General features: G+C 44.0%; 1 protein-coding gene across 1 annotated transcript in view; it reads right to left on the bottom strand.

Annotated features, from left to right (window-relative positions):
* Positions 1-15635, bottom strand: part of TRPV4 (transient receptor potential cation channel subfamily V member 4) — a 467135-nt gene extending 451500 nt beyond the window's left edge. The window contains exon 1 of the mRNA XM_069214733.1: positions 15494-15635. The gene's annotated coding sequence lies outside the window, so the exon portion shown is untranslated. The remainder of the gene's footprint in view (positions 1-15493) is intronic.
* Positions 15636-16771: the final 1136 nt, after the last annotated feature.

Here is a 16771-nt window from a genome sequence, read left to right as displayed (position 1 = left end):
GACAGAATGCAGCACAAATCAAACATTCACCCCCAGTCACAGATCTGGGATACATCCATCAGATGTTTTGCTTGCCATACCATTCCAGTTTGGACCCAGCCATATGCAAATCAGTCTTGACCCTGTTCCCCATGGGAACAGTGTAGCCCAAACTGCCAGGCCAGGTCCTCTCTGGATCAGAAACAAGCATCCTGGGACTGGTTTCAGGGTATCACCCTTCATTAGCCAGGCCAGATTGAATCTGGTGGCATAGCAAGCACGCGACCCACGTCTGGCATACCCTTCCCACTTAGGGTGACAAAGGCAAAAACAACAGATCTGTGACTAGGGGTGAATGTTGGACTGGTTCCACATTTCGTCCATCATTTGTGTTTGTTTGCTTTTGTCACTATGACAGCATTAATTAGGGTTAACTCTCACTCTAACCTTCACTGCAATACTTTTGACTGTGATTCAAGAGGCGGGCCTGCATGATGCTTTATAGTGACAGGAGTCAGAAACAGGGTCGGAGTCTACTGTAGGGCTAACAGCAGTGCCCAATGGGCTGGTTAGACACATGAGTGAGTGGGTTATTTTTTGGCTGATTGTGGGTTTGTTTTATAGTCAACAGGGTCAGTTTTTACTGTTGATTATTCTAATATTTAAACAATCGTAGCCTGCAGCAAGCTCAAATCCATGCAGCCCTCTACACCTTACAAAACAGTTATACAGCATGTCTTTACAAGTTCAAAACTTACCCAATTTGCAAACATGGGCTGCTTTTTAGCTTTCTATTTCACTAATGGGGGCCACTTTTATTTTCGTGCTTGTGACTATTTTCTGTCCCAGTCCAACCCTAGTCAGAAAGGTTGTCTCCTGTCTGCATCGGATTTAAGGGGTTGAAGACTGATATGTTCTGCTTAGTCTTTCCTGCAGCCTATCGAGACAGCATTCACTCGGTTGTCTGCCTCCCGAAGGTCCCTTTGCTTTCAAGTAGTTTGAGCCTGCCTAAGGGTGCTTGGGGACGGCTCCCATAGATAAAGCCTAACCACTAAAGTAAGCAAACAAATGTGCGTGTATGAGTTCTAGTGTGTTCACTTGAGTGTGTGTACACATCAATGTGTGAGTATGTATGTATCTACATATGTGGGTGCACAAGTGTGTGCGCATGTGAGAGTGTGAACATAAACAAGTGTACCCATAACTGTGTATGCACATTATAGTCTGTGAGTGCAGGAATTTGAGTTACACCTTGTGGTCACGGGTTCAAATCTGGGTACGTCTACTCAGCCTTTCATTCTTATGAGGTCGATAAAATGAATATAATTGAGCTAGGTAATAGTAAACATATGTTGATCTGTGCTGAGATACCCCAAGTGGGTATCATGCTTTTTTTATGTGTACATGTGAGTGGGTGTGTACACATGAGCATTGCGTCTGTATGTGTGTGCACAAGTGTCTGTGTCGGTTTGTGAACAGTGGGTGAAGCAGCACCCAGCATTTCAAATTGAGTGCATTGTGAGAAACATTAGTGTGTCAGCCACAAATAGCTAAATGAATGACTTCTCCGAGTTGGGTGATACGTGCACTGGTAGTGTACATGTATGTATGTCAAATTTAGGGGTTGCGAAATTCACATAATTTGATTTTTCATAATTACTTGAAATTCTGGCGAAAATATGTGAACTAAAATATCCACCATTTGCCCTACATTCTAACACTAAATGCGCCCCTTGTCAATTTTGTGCTAAAAAATATGGTAAAAAATCAATAGCATCTCAAAAAGAGCATCTCGAACAACAGCTGCTCATGCTCTGTTCGCATGGGTTTGTGCGAAATTTTTAGCCTGAACAGCACATTTGTAGTATTTTTTTCCGTGAGTGGTGCGTAATTACATGAAATGGCATCATGGTTTTGTTTCAGGAATTTCACGTGATAAGCATAATATGAAATGTCCAAAATTACACGAATTATGTCTGTGCGATTTAAATTTCACCCAGGCCTAATGATAATAAAGACTAGAATAGTAGAGGGTGCAATGTATGTCTGGAGACTATTGGCTAAACTACTTGTAAGACACTAATTGTTTCATGTTGCTGGTATTCATCGGCTTTTCCTGCTATCTGACAGTTTTCACCTAGCAGAGTTTGTAACTGTTATTTCTCATTTAGTGATTGAAAGTCTTCCCTGCATCAGCCAAGTGTGACACTATTGCTGGGCCTGTTGTCCTGGGTCCCTGTCTCAATGCCTGGTCTGCTGCTGATTTGGGCTGGTACTAAACCTGCTGTTGCTGCCCATACCTCTATACTTCCTCAGGTCGTTCTACTCTTGGTAGACCAGGACTTGTGCTAGGGCTGCTCTCCTTGTCCTTTTTGTGCTACAATGCTGTGTCGAGGAACAGGACTCGAGTGGACAACATTGTCCGTCATCGCCCACTATCATCTACCATTTCACTCTGGTGCTTTCCTGGCTGGCTCTTCCACCATCAAACTCTGATTTTGGGTGTGGAATGCCCATAAACAGTGTTAGTGAAGGCAAGAGAACAGTACACCGTCCTGCCTCCAGATACAACTACCATAAATATCAGGGAGGACTGAACACCTGGCTCAATACCTACCATCTTTAAAAGTGCTGGTGGTGGTAGGGTGAGGGCAACAGAGAAACGGTGCCATGTGTACTTGCTGTGTTTCTTTCAACTGGATCCTGAAAGTTCCCTGCATAGTTGTTTGGCCTGGAACTTTGCATTTGGCTTTTTTTTTTTAACTAGGGGTGGATTTAAAAAACCCAGTTGAAGAAAAATCACAGTTCAGTGACCAAGGCTAAGCACATAACATAGTACTGAAATAGCACAATGTGATGCCTCATGTTCACACATACTGATGTATGCCATGTATATGGGGCATTGCATTGTGCCACTTTGGAATGCAACACTGCCATTTGCTTATTGTATTATCTAGCATTTTGTTATTATTCAACTGGGCTTTGTAGTATGTTATGACTTAGGGGTGTGCAAAGTTGTTGTCACCTGTGGATGATTCTATCTATATATTAATGCTACCTAAAATATGCTTTCTTTTTTTCAGACTCCAAAATAATTTCCCTAACTTCGCCACCCCATGCCCTTTTTAGTTAGAAACAGTATGAGCCATTGGCGTCTGGGAAAAAGCATCTGTCAAAGGTCAGTATAGACAAGGGTACCGCCCTCCACATTAGGATATGCTTTTCCGTCAAGCCCACTGTGGCGGGGAGACTGCCTGCTTCCCCATTTCTTTCTTTTCTCTTCAGTCTGCAACATAGACTCCTTCGTCCAGGCCCCCCTTCACAGTAGCAACTTTACCCCCCAAAAATGACCAAAAAATAAAGTAAGTTTGCATTTTGCTGCCATTGATTGGACTGGGCATATATGGCCCAGTCTCCAACAATAGAATGGTACATGTACAAAGTATTTTTACACGTGTCATGCAGATGTGTACATTTTGGTCGAAATATACACATCAGCATTGACACAAATGTAAAAATAAACCTTGTATTGCTGACTGCGTCCCCCGCCGGTCCACCGTCGTCAAGAACACGTCCGCTGGGCCAGAGGTAACATTGTAATAGGGTGGGCGAGCGTCGACTTGGCGGTCTTTTTGGGACCACCGCCTTGGCGGTATGGTGGTCTGACCGCCAAACTCGTAATCAGGCCCCATGTCGTTTGCTGGGAAGTCTTAGAGTCACACTCCCCTAACATTATTGATTAAGCTGCCTCCCCCACAGTTACAAGTCTCAGAGGGGTTATGCAAGGGAGACACCCCCAACCTTGCTGGATGGTCAGGCTCACTACATAGATGTGTAACCACTGTAACCCCAGTCCAGCCTTTCTTATATCCTAGACTTCTGCTGACCTAGCTGGGGCCTTGCTACTCTGCAGCCTTGACACACTCTTCTTATTGGAAGCCGACATTGTGTACCCTGTAATCAGGTATTAGTGCATGGGGTGTCCAGTGTAAAGAGCCCCCCTGCTTCATGCAAACAGCCTCACCCTGTTAAAACCCCGGCAGTAAAGTAAATGTTTAAGGGAAGAACCTCGAACGGCATGCCTTTACAGGAAGAGTGTGATGAATTTTAGCGCTCCAGGCAAAATAGAAATTTCATCGCTGAATGCTCCCCATACTCTTTCAACACCAAGTCAGTACCATCAACTGGGTAGCGCCCTTAAGTTCCTTCCTGTCTTGTTTTATGCCAGCACCCCTATGTTGAAGCTGTTTTTCTCTCCATGTTTTGTGGTTTAAACGGAGACACAGCAGTGCAGGCACTCACTCCTTAGAGCACCTGCTTCAGAGAAGTACTGGTACTCTCCTGTTAAATGCATTGCTACAGTGCAGATAAGTGCAGCTACTCTCCCTTTCAAATTCAACAACTGCAGGTAATCAATACCGGACAGTCCCTGCCCGCTGTAAGCGGTGCATGCTCTAATATCTGACCAGAACATGCAGATACGAGTAAGCCTGCACACTAACAGGCCGGTCTTTGCACAATGCCTGGGCGAGGTTTCACTTGTACCCAGCAAAAAGACTACTTGCACGTGTCACCTTTGAACTAAAATGAGGCACAAGCCTCAGTTGAGCGCCCTAGCAAGAAATTCGCATTTTAAGTAATATAGAATAGTTTCAGATACAACTTGTGCTCGCAGTCTTACAACTATGTTGCTGCAGGTGAGACTTGTCATTTAACACTACCTCTGTGGTACTCATTTGATCACCCCCTCAATAAGGAACACTTGATTACACCCGCCAGGATTACAGCAATTACCTGATGGTGGAATTCTGTGCATGAGAGTAGGAGCACTGGCCCACTGTGTTTTCCTACCAACTTTAGAACATTTTAGGCGCTCATTTACAAGTCACTTGTGCCACTGTCGAATCACATTTTTTGATGCTATGGTGGGGCAAAAATATCCCCCACCCCACGGCGTATTTACAAACTTGTACAATGTCAGCATTGCGCCACTTTGTACCCTTTGCGCCACATTAGACCTGTTCCACGTATAATGTATGCAAGGGAGGAGTTCCCCCGCAATGAGGCCCAGAAAACATGGCACAGTGAAAGCTACATGATTTCACTCTCCCTTTCTAATGCAATTTTTTAACGTTTGCCCGAGACAGGTGTTAAACTGACACTTGTCTCGTTTCAATGGCCCTCCTCGTGCTTTGCTTGACTAGCGTCAACATTTTCAAAACGTTTGACACAGTTGTGCTAATGAGCGCCATGGTGCGCTGTATTGTAAATACAGCGCTCCCATGGTGTCGTTGGGGGGGGGGCACAGGGGAACAGAAGGAAACTGACGCATCAGAGCCGATGCACCAGTTCCTTATAAATGAGGACCTTAGTTTCTACTCTGTGGTTTAGTGAAGATGCTGATTCCTTGCGGGAAAATACAGTTACTGCTACACACTGCAAACCTGAGCATGAACTATGACTTTCTGTTGTGAAAAAAGGTGTTTCAGTAGGTAAATAAAACTATTAAAACAAACAAGCATTTCTAAAGCCATAGTTCTCACATTTGCTTGAGTTAGAGCTACTGGCTTTGTAAATGCATAACTGGACTTTTCTTGCCACATAAATTGATCAACCCTACTTCATAATTTGGTCCTCTCTTCCACATAATTCTAGTGGCCCTGCATATAATTAAAGCCCTTTCATTTACCTTCTTCCTCTAGCTCCAGCAAAAAATGAAAATATTGCTGTTATTTATTATATTTGTTACATTATTATTTTGGGGTCCCTGGTGAGTTATGGGCAAAAGTGTTTTGTAGAAGGAATGCCCCTCAAAGCTTTATAGGGCAAGTTTCAAGTGCAGCAAATATTGTAGTATCTTGACTGTAATGCTCAGAACATCTCCTAGAGAGCACCACTATAAAAATAACGTTTGTAAGAAACATGGTCATGTAGCCATATAGCCAGCCCCTAAAGAGCATAACCACATGAAAACAGATTGACAAAACGTCATGCAGTGTAATCATATATTTAGCCCCTACAGGGTGTAGTCATTACACATTTTCAGGCCTAACAGGCCTACTAAAATAATATTGAAAACAAGACCCTTAAAACATAAACTACTCCCAGCTGTGAAACAAAAGTTCCAGCCATGAGAGAACTTAAAAAGACATTGATGGTTGGGAGGGGTTATTATTTTGTGTTTCCCCAAACCAAGAGTAGGGTGGGGACCCAGAGTTGCCCCAGACAGAAAGAATGTGTCATGCTGAACATTTTGATGGTGGTCTCTTTGCTCTAGGACCAGCATACAGTGAGTTATGGGTAAAAATGTTTTGTGAGTCTAGCAAATATTGTAGTATCTTGATTGTAATATTCAGAACAGCCCTTAGAGGAGACCATAATAAAAATAGCACTTGTAAGAAACATGGTCATTCAACCATGTAGGCAGTCCCCGTAGGGCATAATGACATGAAAACAGAATGACAGAAAGTAATGCAGTGTAACCATATATGTAGCCCCTAGAGCAGTGTTCCCCAACCCCCGGGCCGCGGACCGGTGCCGGTCCGTGGATCAATCGGCACCGGGCCGCCCCACTGTGGCGGGCGGTAAATGTTTGATCATTTTTCCGTGGCCCGCTTGTCACACAATGGGACAAGCGGGCCACGGAAAAATTATCAAACATTTACCGGTCCGCGGCGATAAAAAGGTTGGACAACACTGCCCTAGAGGACATAGGCCCTCATTTGGACCTTGGCGGTATATACCGCCTACCGCCGCGACGCCACGGTTACCAGCCATCTGCCGTATCATGACTAGAGCCGGATTTCCACCAGAAGGATGGCGGAAATCCGGCTGTGGCCATGCCATGAGAATTAATACGGCCTGGCAGTGTTCTGCTGGCAGACGCTGCTGCTGGCAGCGCCTCGTCCCGTCTCCTGCCGGAGGACCCCCTGGATCCAGGAAAGTGGGTGCTCTGACAGGGGAGGGGGTGTTGTGTGCACGTGTGTGGGGAGGGGGCGTGTGTATGACTGTACGTGCGTGTATGCGGATGTGCGTTGCGTGTTGTATGTGTGTGCATGTTTGGGGGGTGTGAGTGTGTGTATGTTGAGTTGTGTGAATGCGTGTCTGGGTGTATGTATGTAAGTGTGTGTGGATGTGTGTGTGAATGGATGTATGCATGCATGGATAAATGTGGGAATGGATGTGTGTATGTGTGTGTATGCGTGTGTGAAGGGAGGGGCGTGTATAAAGAGGGGGTCTGGAGGGGAAGGGGAAGTGGGGAGGAAACCTATGGAGGGCTAGGGGGGCGGGGAAGACCCCTATCAGTGACAGTGAAGGGGTTCCCTGTCACTGATAGTGCCTACCGCCATGGTTTTCGTGGCGGTAAGGATGCCATGAAAACCATGGCGGTAGGCGGGGTAGGCGGGGTCATAACCCGCAGGCGGGCAAGGGACAGCCGCCAGACTGGAGAGTGAAGTCTCCAGCCCGGCGGCTGTTACCGCCGTGGCGGTTGGTGTGGTACATTGGCAATGTCATAATATGGAGGAAACTACCGCCAGCCTGTTGGCAGTAGCTTCCTCCATATTACAGCAGAACGCCGGGGTCATAATGACCCCCATAGTGCCTTATACATTTTCAGGCCTAGCAGGCCAACTGCAATACTATTACAAACAAGGCACTTAAAGCACAAACTGCTCCCAGCTGTAAAACAAAAGTTAAAGCCATGAGAAAGCTTAAAAAAACATTGAATGGTGGGAGAGGCTACTATTCCCTCCCACCCCCAACCTAGTGTGGGGATCTAAAGATGACCTACACAGAAAGAGACGTTGTGCTGAACGTTTTGTTGGTTGTTGCATTGCCCTAGGACCACCACGCGGTGAGTTATGGGCAAAAATGTTTTGTAAAAGGAATGCCCCTCAAAGCATTATGGGGCAAGTTTCCAAGTGCAGCGAATATTGTAGTATCTTGTATCTAATGATCAGAACAGCTCATAGAGGACAGCATAATAAAAATAGCATGTTGCAAGCCTACAGATGTAGATTACAACATGTTGAGAGATAGTGGTTGCACAGTGACTAGGCTCGACTTGAACACACACATTCTAAAACGCTATTAAAATGTACACTGTTTGTTGCATTTTAGGAGTCACAAATGAAATGTTTCATGGGATCATTGTACCTTTAAGTATGAATGAGAGATTATACTCAAACACAACTCAGGTGGTTAATGCACTTGCTGCATACATCTGTTGCAAAAGTTGATTTTTACAATCAAGTGATACAGAGTGGGGTGTCAATGCACCTACGACAGTGAGATTTGTTTAAACGTGTAGTCGCCAGGTGAAAGGTTGCCACTGCAGGATTTTAAGGCATTTTCTTTACAGAGTCACTCATGGTTTGACTGACTCGCCCTTTCATTTTTGTGCGATGGTAACAGTCAGCAACGCTGAGATGATTAAAACATGTAACCCGCCTTTTATTATGAAGGAGCCATATTACGGATTCGTTGGTGCCAGTCGGTTTGAAGGACATTTGCAATGGCTGTATGAATTTCAAGTACCTTTCAGGCAGGCTATGATTAAAGCAGTTTGGCTGCACTGTGTTTTTGTGGAATACTATAAAGTAATGTTACAGAGGCATAGTCAATCAATCAATATTTGTAAAGCACGGCTACTCACCCGGCAGGGTCTCAAGGCGCTGGGGGGGGAGATTGGCTTCATCTAAAGAGCCATGTCTTGAGGTTGTTCCTGAAGCTGGTGAGCAAAGGGCTTTGTCTGAGGTGCAGGGGGAGGTTGTTCCAGCTCTATGCTGCAGTGTAGCTGAGGGATCGTCCTCTGGCGGTGGTTTTGCGGATGCGAGGGGCGGTGGCTAGGGCCATCTGGGTGGAGCGGAGGGATCTGGCCGGGGTGTGGAAGGCGACGCAGTGGTTCAGGTAGGCTGGTCCTGCGTTGTGTATGGCCTTGTACGTGTGGGTTGTCAAGAGACCCCACATCGTTTGTGACACTTTTGAGCCAATTGCACTTTGCATGCTGGGGTTAAAGAGGGGACATCAAAGAAGAGAACTGCAGGTCTCAGAAAACAATATGTTGTTGGCTAGTGGCTGTACTAGGTGAATGTCTGTAAAGTAAAAGACACTGGCCATTGACTCTCTCAAAGTTGTCATACAATCTTAACTACAGCAAATCAGCAGCAGCATAACCAACATCTAGTCTATATACATAGATTAACTCTGATGTTTAGGTTGTTTGTAGGCACACATTTGTTTCCAATTAGATAATAGGTGCTGGGGCTTTAAAGTGACTTGCCTAGGATCACACAATTTGTTCAAGAGGGGAAGCAGTTATTAGACCCAGGACCAATGGTTACAAAATTAACCCACTAATTCTCCTCCTTTGTGCCACATGATACACACACTCATCTAAGAAGTCCAGGTTGCGAATTGTACCAACTGGTCATCATCATATCTTGCTAAACAGCGGGAGAGAGGTGATCTTCCCTCGCACTGTTTCCTCACACTTAACAATTCTGTTTATCTGAATGTTTTTTATAATACTGCTCTAGCTGGCAGTTCATAACTGGTAGGGCAGAGCCCTCTCACCCATTATGAACCAGCTGTCACTGGCTGCAGGGCACTGGAGAACAGCTTCCTCAGCCTGTGTTTGGAACTGAGATCAGGGAGTAAGGGCAGGTGTGAAATGCCCTGCTTCTCCGTGGCCCGCCCCTTGGGCAACGTGGGAAGAAAGTGCAAAAAATGTCCACCTTGTCACCCCTCTTGGCAATGTGGGATGGTTTAGGGCTAATTCCCCTGTCACTGGACAAAGTGCTGAAAAGGCGCCACCCCTAGGCAATGTGAGGTGGCAGTACAAAAGAATTAAAGCCCCCTGGACTTTAGGCAAAGCCAAGCAGGGAAGAAATCCCCCACACACACTCTCAATAAAAGGCTACACGACTGATGTGTAGCTCACTTGGTCCTTCTCAAACCTTTGGAGGTGAGCGCACATCAAACAATGCAAAAAAATAAATAATCAAAGCAACTCTATAATATATAAATACATAAAAGCAATATGATATGGAAAATATACAGTTTGTGTGGAACACTACAGTCATATTTCACCAGAAAATTAAATTAAGTACATAACATCTTAGAACTTGCACATTTATACAGTGCTGCACGTTTTTGTCCACAATTTTCTTTCCCCCCAAACATGACACTATGACTACATACACATAAAACGTGGTAGTATACTCAAAGAGAAGATGCAATGCATATAAGATGCATCTTTAATATCTTAATACTAATATTCAAATTTATTTTCAGATTATTAACTTTTTTTGCAAAAGAGCTAAAGATTATCATACTTAGGTTAGATGCGTAACAGTGTATACCTATGATACATAAAAATATGCAACCATTATTAAAACATCAATTTATACATAAAAAATATGTATGTATTTAAAGAGAGAGAGTACACATAATGGGAAATGTGTAATATAATCCAATGAATATTGCCATATTGCTGTTCTGGTGATGTCATTAGGCACCAGCCCAAAAGCTATGAGGTTTGTGTATGTCATCAGAAGGCCTCTTTTAGGTATTGACCCACACTCAACAATCGTAATAAATAGCATATTACAATTAGTGCATCTGAATAATACTACAGCATACTCCATCAGGTCACACTATGTACTCCATACATCAAACACAGTCGTAATATGCCACTGTCTTAAACACACATATTCTGTTAGGAAATAGGCCTGCTAACCATCCTAGAAGTCGTGTGAGTGACACAATATAGCCCTTCCATCTCTCCCAGCAGAAACCAGAAACACACCCCACATAAATCACTGGAGTTCACACATTAACTTCACCTACAAACACGCTAATTCACCCTGTTGACTGCATTTCTTCACAAACCCAATCTAAATTTGGTGTGCAATGGAAACCTGTTAACTATTTGGAAAGTCACTCCAGACACAGAATGTGCTGCAATGCCATAACAATAACAGATCGTAAGCTATACAAATACCAAAAACATAACAATTCACCAGCGAATATGTGTACTACAGAATTATGAGGTGGGAAGTCGTCAGCAAAGCATTTCACCAGCTAGTGGCTTCCAACTCCACTCACCAACCCCAAAGCACCTGGCCAACAGTCAAAAGACCGGCCCCATCTCTAACCTCGCTGACACCATCTCCTCTTTTCCAGGTTGAAATACTACCACCTGGCATCTGACCCCACTCTCCTCATGCCTCCATCCTGGTAGCCCTCATTCAGAGACATGTTCGACTTTTTCCCTAAGCAGATAGGCCATTCCACCTGGATTCTTACCCTGTGTATCTTCGTCTTGGTGGACACTTGAGTTAAGCAACTACAAGTGACACCTACAGGATCCAGGTGAGAACTGTGGGTTTTTGGATTTGACAGTATTGTTCTAACAGGTGTGTATCAGACAGATTCTATTAATAAAATAGGCACTAACCAGAGCTAATAGGCGTGAACTCACATCTGCCGCGTAGGGTCACTCTCTGTCAGACTTTAATCCCTCTGTGGAGTAATTCCTCATGCCTATCACTCACCTCTGTACCACATGGGAACAACCATTCCTCTCATCCTAACTCTACAATAGACACTCCTGTGCAGCCCACGCTACCCTCCTCTGTCTCACCCTGAAGCCCCATGGACCTGTACTTTTCTCTGCCTACTCCCCCCATGTACACCACCACTCGACTCGCTCTCTCTGATGCTACTCCAAACTTACTCCTCTTTAGCACCAGACGAAGTCCTCACATGTTTCTGATTCCCCTCCTTCCTCTTCAAGTCACTCCCTCACACACGCCCTGTCATTGGAGAGTTGGGAGCTAAGAACAGCCCTGGGAAATGTGCTCATACCAGCACCTAGTGTTCTTAGTGAGTAGGTTATCTCCAAGAGACACATTCCTCCAAGAAATGAGTGTGCATTCCCTCTGGACTGCTTGCTGGGATGGGGTGCTGATGATCCCTCCCTCTGACACTCCTAAAAGCAGCCCTGAAGATCATCAGCCTACAGGGATTTTCCATGTGTCCCTTATGGCCAGTCCACCATCTCTGTACTAAGGACTGATGGGTGTGACTCACATCCATTCTACTCACCCACCCGACTCAAGGGTGACCACCCTTCTGTAATTTTCACAGAATGTCCATAAAATACCACCAATTTGTGCCAAAAGACCTATCTTCTTTTTTAAATGCCTCAGCAGAAGTGGAAGGTCTCCTGTGTTACTGAGGCGAGGCAGACACATAAACAAGAAACAAGCATTCTCACCAAGGTGTCAGCTGCCTGAAAATAAATGTAGATATGTGCAGATGGTTAATGGAACAGCAGCTTGGGATCCAGCAGAGGTGGCATTAATTGATGGAGACACTTTGAGCTTCCTGAAGACAGGTTCATTCTTTTTGAGAGGTATTGTAGGGGGTGTTCCAAGCTGAGATGTGGAGTGTGTTTTTTAATGGACAGTTATGAAACTGTTTCCACTAGGTGCAAGCCCCATATTACTAAAATGTACACTTTGAAACAACACATTTTGATTTTAACCTAAATCTATGTCCACATTTTGCAGCAGCCTATCTTTTACTGTTTTAAATGTAAATTTAAATAATGACTTACACATTCACAGTACTTTCGGTGATGGGCAGGGATCTCCTAGCACTAAAAATACTCAAGTTAGTATTCCCTGCTGAACCAAATAGAAGTCAGACCTTTGGGTTTCTGGTTGCACACACATACATCTGCAGTGATCACATTAACCAACAGTTTTCATAACATAAAATGGTGTATTTCCACTGATTTGTTTAAACATGCATTTATTTTTCATTTAAAGTGTGCATTATTTTATATGCAGTTACCTGATGGTGAAAGATCAAAAAATAGTCACAGAATATGTTGTTCATTTTAGCTATGCCTTCGATTCCACCCCCACGCTCACTGTCCACATCCTCACTCTACTAAGGATCACAATATGCATAATTTTTGTATGCAATTCGACAGTCAGAGATGTTAGCATATGTTGTCCCGCAATCCCTCACCTTCACTATGCACCTTTTATTTTAGACATTGTGTCAAATTAACCTGTGATCTGTATTTACTTAATACACGGTATACTATTCATCTGACAGGATTGTACAAAACCACTGTCATCTGGTGCTAAAGGGAATTGAGAAAAAGAAAGTAATCCAGTCAGTTGCTTAATTGCAGTACATATGACCAGGAAACCTGGGTTCCAATCCCAGCTCTACCGCATGAGTAAAGTGTGTGATTTAAGTCAAATCAATTTACTTCATGTGTCCAGTTTACTTGATAATGACATCTGAGAACACATTTGAGTATTTCAGTTCAAGATGGATCCTGTGTAAAAGTCTCACTTGTATATGCTTCAATATCCTGTAATGTTCCTCCATCCATAAAAATAATATTGCCCATGGCAGAAGGGACACCTGACAATTGGTACACTTTTATTCACTCATGGGATTGTCAGAAGGCAGGCTTATTAAATGTTTTAAAGGTCATGTTTAGAAACTTCCAATTCAAATAAATGTCAATACAATGTTGTGATCCTGAAACACTTCCATGTGTTAAAGAAACCCATCCTACATTTTAAAGTCTTTATCATGTTCTTGTATTTTGTTTGTTGCGTAATTTGTATCCAAAATTTTTTGAAGGTTCTGCGTGCTCTTTGGCACTTAGGGATAAGCCAGACCACTGGCTCAGTCTTGGCTTAACCGCAGACCCATTTTAAGACAATGACACAGTGGGCAATTGTCCAGGGCCCAACATTCGAAGGGGCCTGGCCCCTGCCCGCTCTCCACAAGCACCACCAAGGGACCATCGCATCAGGTGAGTTTGCCAGGGTGAGAAGGTGCTGCTTATTCAACCACTTGACAATGCCTCTTCAGTTTCTGGCCTCTCTGCTGAGACTACTCTCCAGGTATGCAACACGTACTAGTACTCCTGGAGGGCCCATCTGATTTTAGGAATTGTCCTGCCTTCTTGTTCTCTTTCTTATTAATCCGATTCTTAGCAATGACTATTTAAAACAGTTGCTGTGGATTTCCCATCTGATCTTCACTGGATTTTCCATCTGATCTTCACTTCATCCTGCTCTGTAATTCTCTCGCTGATGATCGGGCTCCCAGTTCTAAGATAAATATAGATTTCTTGATGCACATTCTAACGCAATTGTTGGGCCTTCTTGGTGCTGTGAGACTACAGACACGTTGTGGGTGCCTCACAGTCTGACATTTGGGATGAGATTGTCACCCACACCTTCTGCTCTGCAAAAAGTCACTTGCCTTGATGATTCCCAAACTGTTTGCCATGGGTACTGAAATGTTTAGAAACATAATGAAAATGTTGCTGTTTCTTGTTTCTCCAAGAAATACTGTGTATATTTTGATAGGCGTGATGCACGTGACACTGTGCCAAGGGCATCAATTCATTCCTGAAGAAGGGCATAATGCGCCATTCGACTGTAGCATAGCTAGAGGCAATCTCATACACGGCACAGTGGATAAGTAATGCAATATAAAAACTAGTAAATACTTGCATTGCTAAACCAGTGGGTCCTCTTTTTATCCTGAATATTTGTCCTGATTTTTTTTCCTCTTTTCCTGAATGTTTCCCTCAACTTTTACACTTTGCCCTGAATTTTTAACAGCCCCGTCCTGAATTTGCCTCCATGGCAACATACCCGACACCTGCCTTGAAGCAGTGTCTAATGGTATTGTTGCGCTTCGGGAATGAGGATACACTTAGGGCTATATTTATACTTTTTTTGCGCCGCATTTGCGCCATTTCTTGACGCAAAAGCGGCACAAGCTTACAAAATATGGGCCCATATTTATACATTTTTTGCGCTGCATTTGTGTAATTTTTTGACGGAAACTTGCAAATTATAGTAGTATTTTGTACGTTTGCCCCGCTTTTGCGTCAAAAAAAACACAAATGAGGTGCAAAAAAATTATAAATAGGGACCATAATTGTATTTTGGCCCATATTTATACTTTTTAGTGCCGCATTTGTGCCGCTTTTGACCAAAAACGGCACAAACTTGCAAAATACTATTATATTTTGTACGTTTGCGCAGTTTTTGCATCAAAAAGGGGCACAATTGCAGCACTAAAAAAGTATAAATATGTGCCTTTGTGTTTGCGCTTTTGCGCCAAAAAATGACGCAAATGCGGCACAAAAAAAGTATAAACATGGGCCTTAGACCCATTTTCTTTCTGTGGGGCAACTTCCACCTCACACCACTACTGCTTGGTTGCCCCGGTACTCTCTCACCCATTGTGCTCCGTTTTCCGACCACCCTATAGGTCAACCTCGTCGCTCTTCTCCGGTCCCTCCAGCACGCACACTCCATCATCACCCCGTCCTACCTGGGGGACAAGCTCTCCGTCGTAGCCATCACTCACCTGTCTCCTCAGATCCATCCGCCAGGCATCAACCCTTCCTTCCGGGGAAACAGACCCTTCCTCCCGTCACTCCTACCCTACTCACCTGCTGGAGGGGTCTCTCACTCACACCCGCCGCCCGTTCCTCCTCCGTGAGAAGGAAGCCGGAAGCCTTCGTCCTCCTCGGCTGTAACCCGAGCGGCCGCCATTGAGCGGCAGCGGGAAGTGTGATACCGAGAAGCCAAGGCGCAGAAAAGAGGCGGGCAGCGGGATACATTTCTCCTGCGCATTCCAGTGGGAAACGTTTTAACACCTCAATTGGTCCCTGAGAGAAAAAGAGTTCTGCTGGGTCGCACACTACATTAATTGGGGACACGTAAATATCACTGAAAAATGTTGCAGTGCATTTGAATTTGAAATCGCAAATGATTCATTTTGCAGATTACAATGCAGATTACAAAATTCTAATGGAGGGAAAAAAGATTTTGGACAAAAGTTAACAGGGCACTATTTGGACACCATCGCAGGGCTGCCGCGTGTTCTTTTGTGGAAGAAATCGACGCTTTGTGGATTGTCTGCGTGGATGGCCCATGTGCGAATACAGCAGGTTGCTGCCATTGTGGTTTTGAAGAACGATGAGTCATGTAACGAAATCCACCAACACCAGACTCGGGAACTATGTAATTAGTGGTATACGATATGCCTCAAATATTGTCCGCTCAAAAACACGGGGACATTCAGTGTATCAAAAATTACACCCTCTTCTCAATACAACAAACTCTTCTTCGTCGCATTCTGATTAATCATAATTCTTTTTTCAAGTTTTTATAGAAGCTGTCCCTTTATTTTGATTAACGAACCAAAATATAACATCACGCCTGTAAGAGAGGATGCATTTATTCAGTTAATTCACATTTTCGCTACTAACTTGCATCTAAATCAGCAATAAAACAAATGGAGTTGGCAGTACATAAACTATTTCCTATAATTCTATAGATGCCCATAACTAATTGAAGTCTAAGGCAAAGCCACTGGACCCAAATGGTCAAAATAGCAAAAGGGGAAGAAAAAGTCAACTAGAAAGAAAGAAAACGCAAGAAAAAAGGTGGCGAAACATTAAATCAAACGTACAAAAACAATAACAACAAGCTCACGGGCGCCGTGTAACTATTCTTATAATAAGTTACAATGAATGTGCCAATTCAAACAAGCTGAAAAGTCTAATCGTTAATCATCTAATCTGGTATACTCAGGTCTAATTAGTTCCAAATGGTTTAAGCCATTTAGGGGGTCATTCTGAACCTGGCGGTCATGGACCGACAGGGCCAACGACCGCGGAAGCACCGCCAACAGGCTGGCGGTGCTTCCGGGGGCATTCTGACCG

Source organism: Pleurodeles waltl, chromosome 11, assembly GCF_031143425.1.
Source record: "Pleurodeles waltl isolate 20211129_DDA chromosome 11, aPleWal1.hap1.20221129, whole genome shotgun sequence".
NCBI lineage: Eukaryota > Metazoa > Chordata > Amphibia > Caudata > Salamandridae > Pleurodeles > Pleurodeles waltl.
Note: the sequence above shows the minus strand (reverse complement) of the source record. Positions and strands in the feature narration are given on the sequence as shown.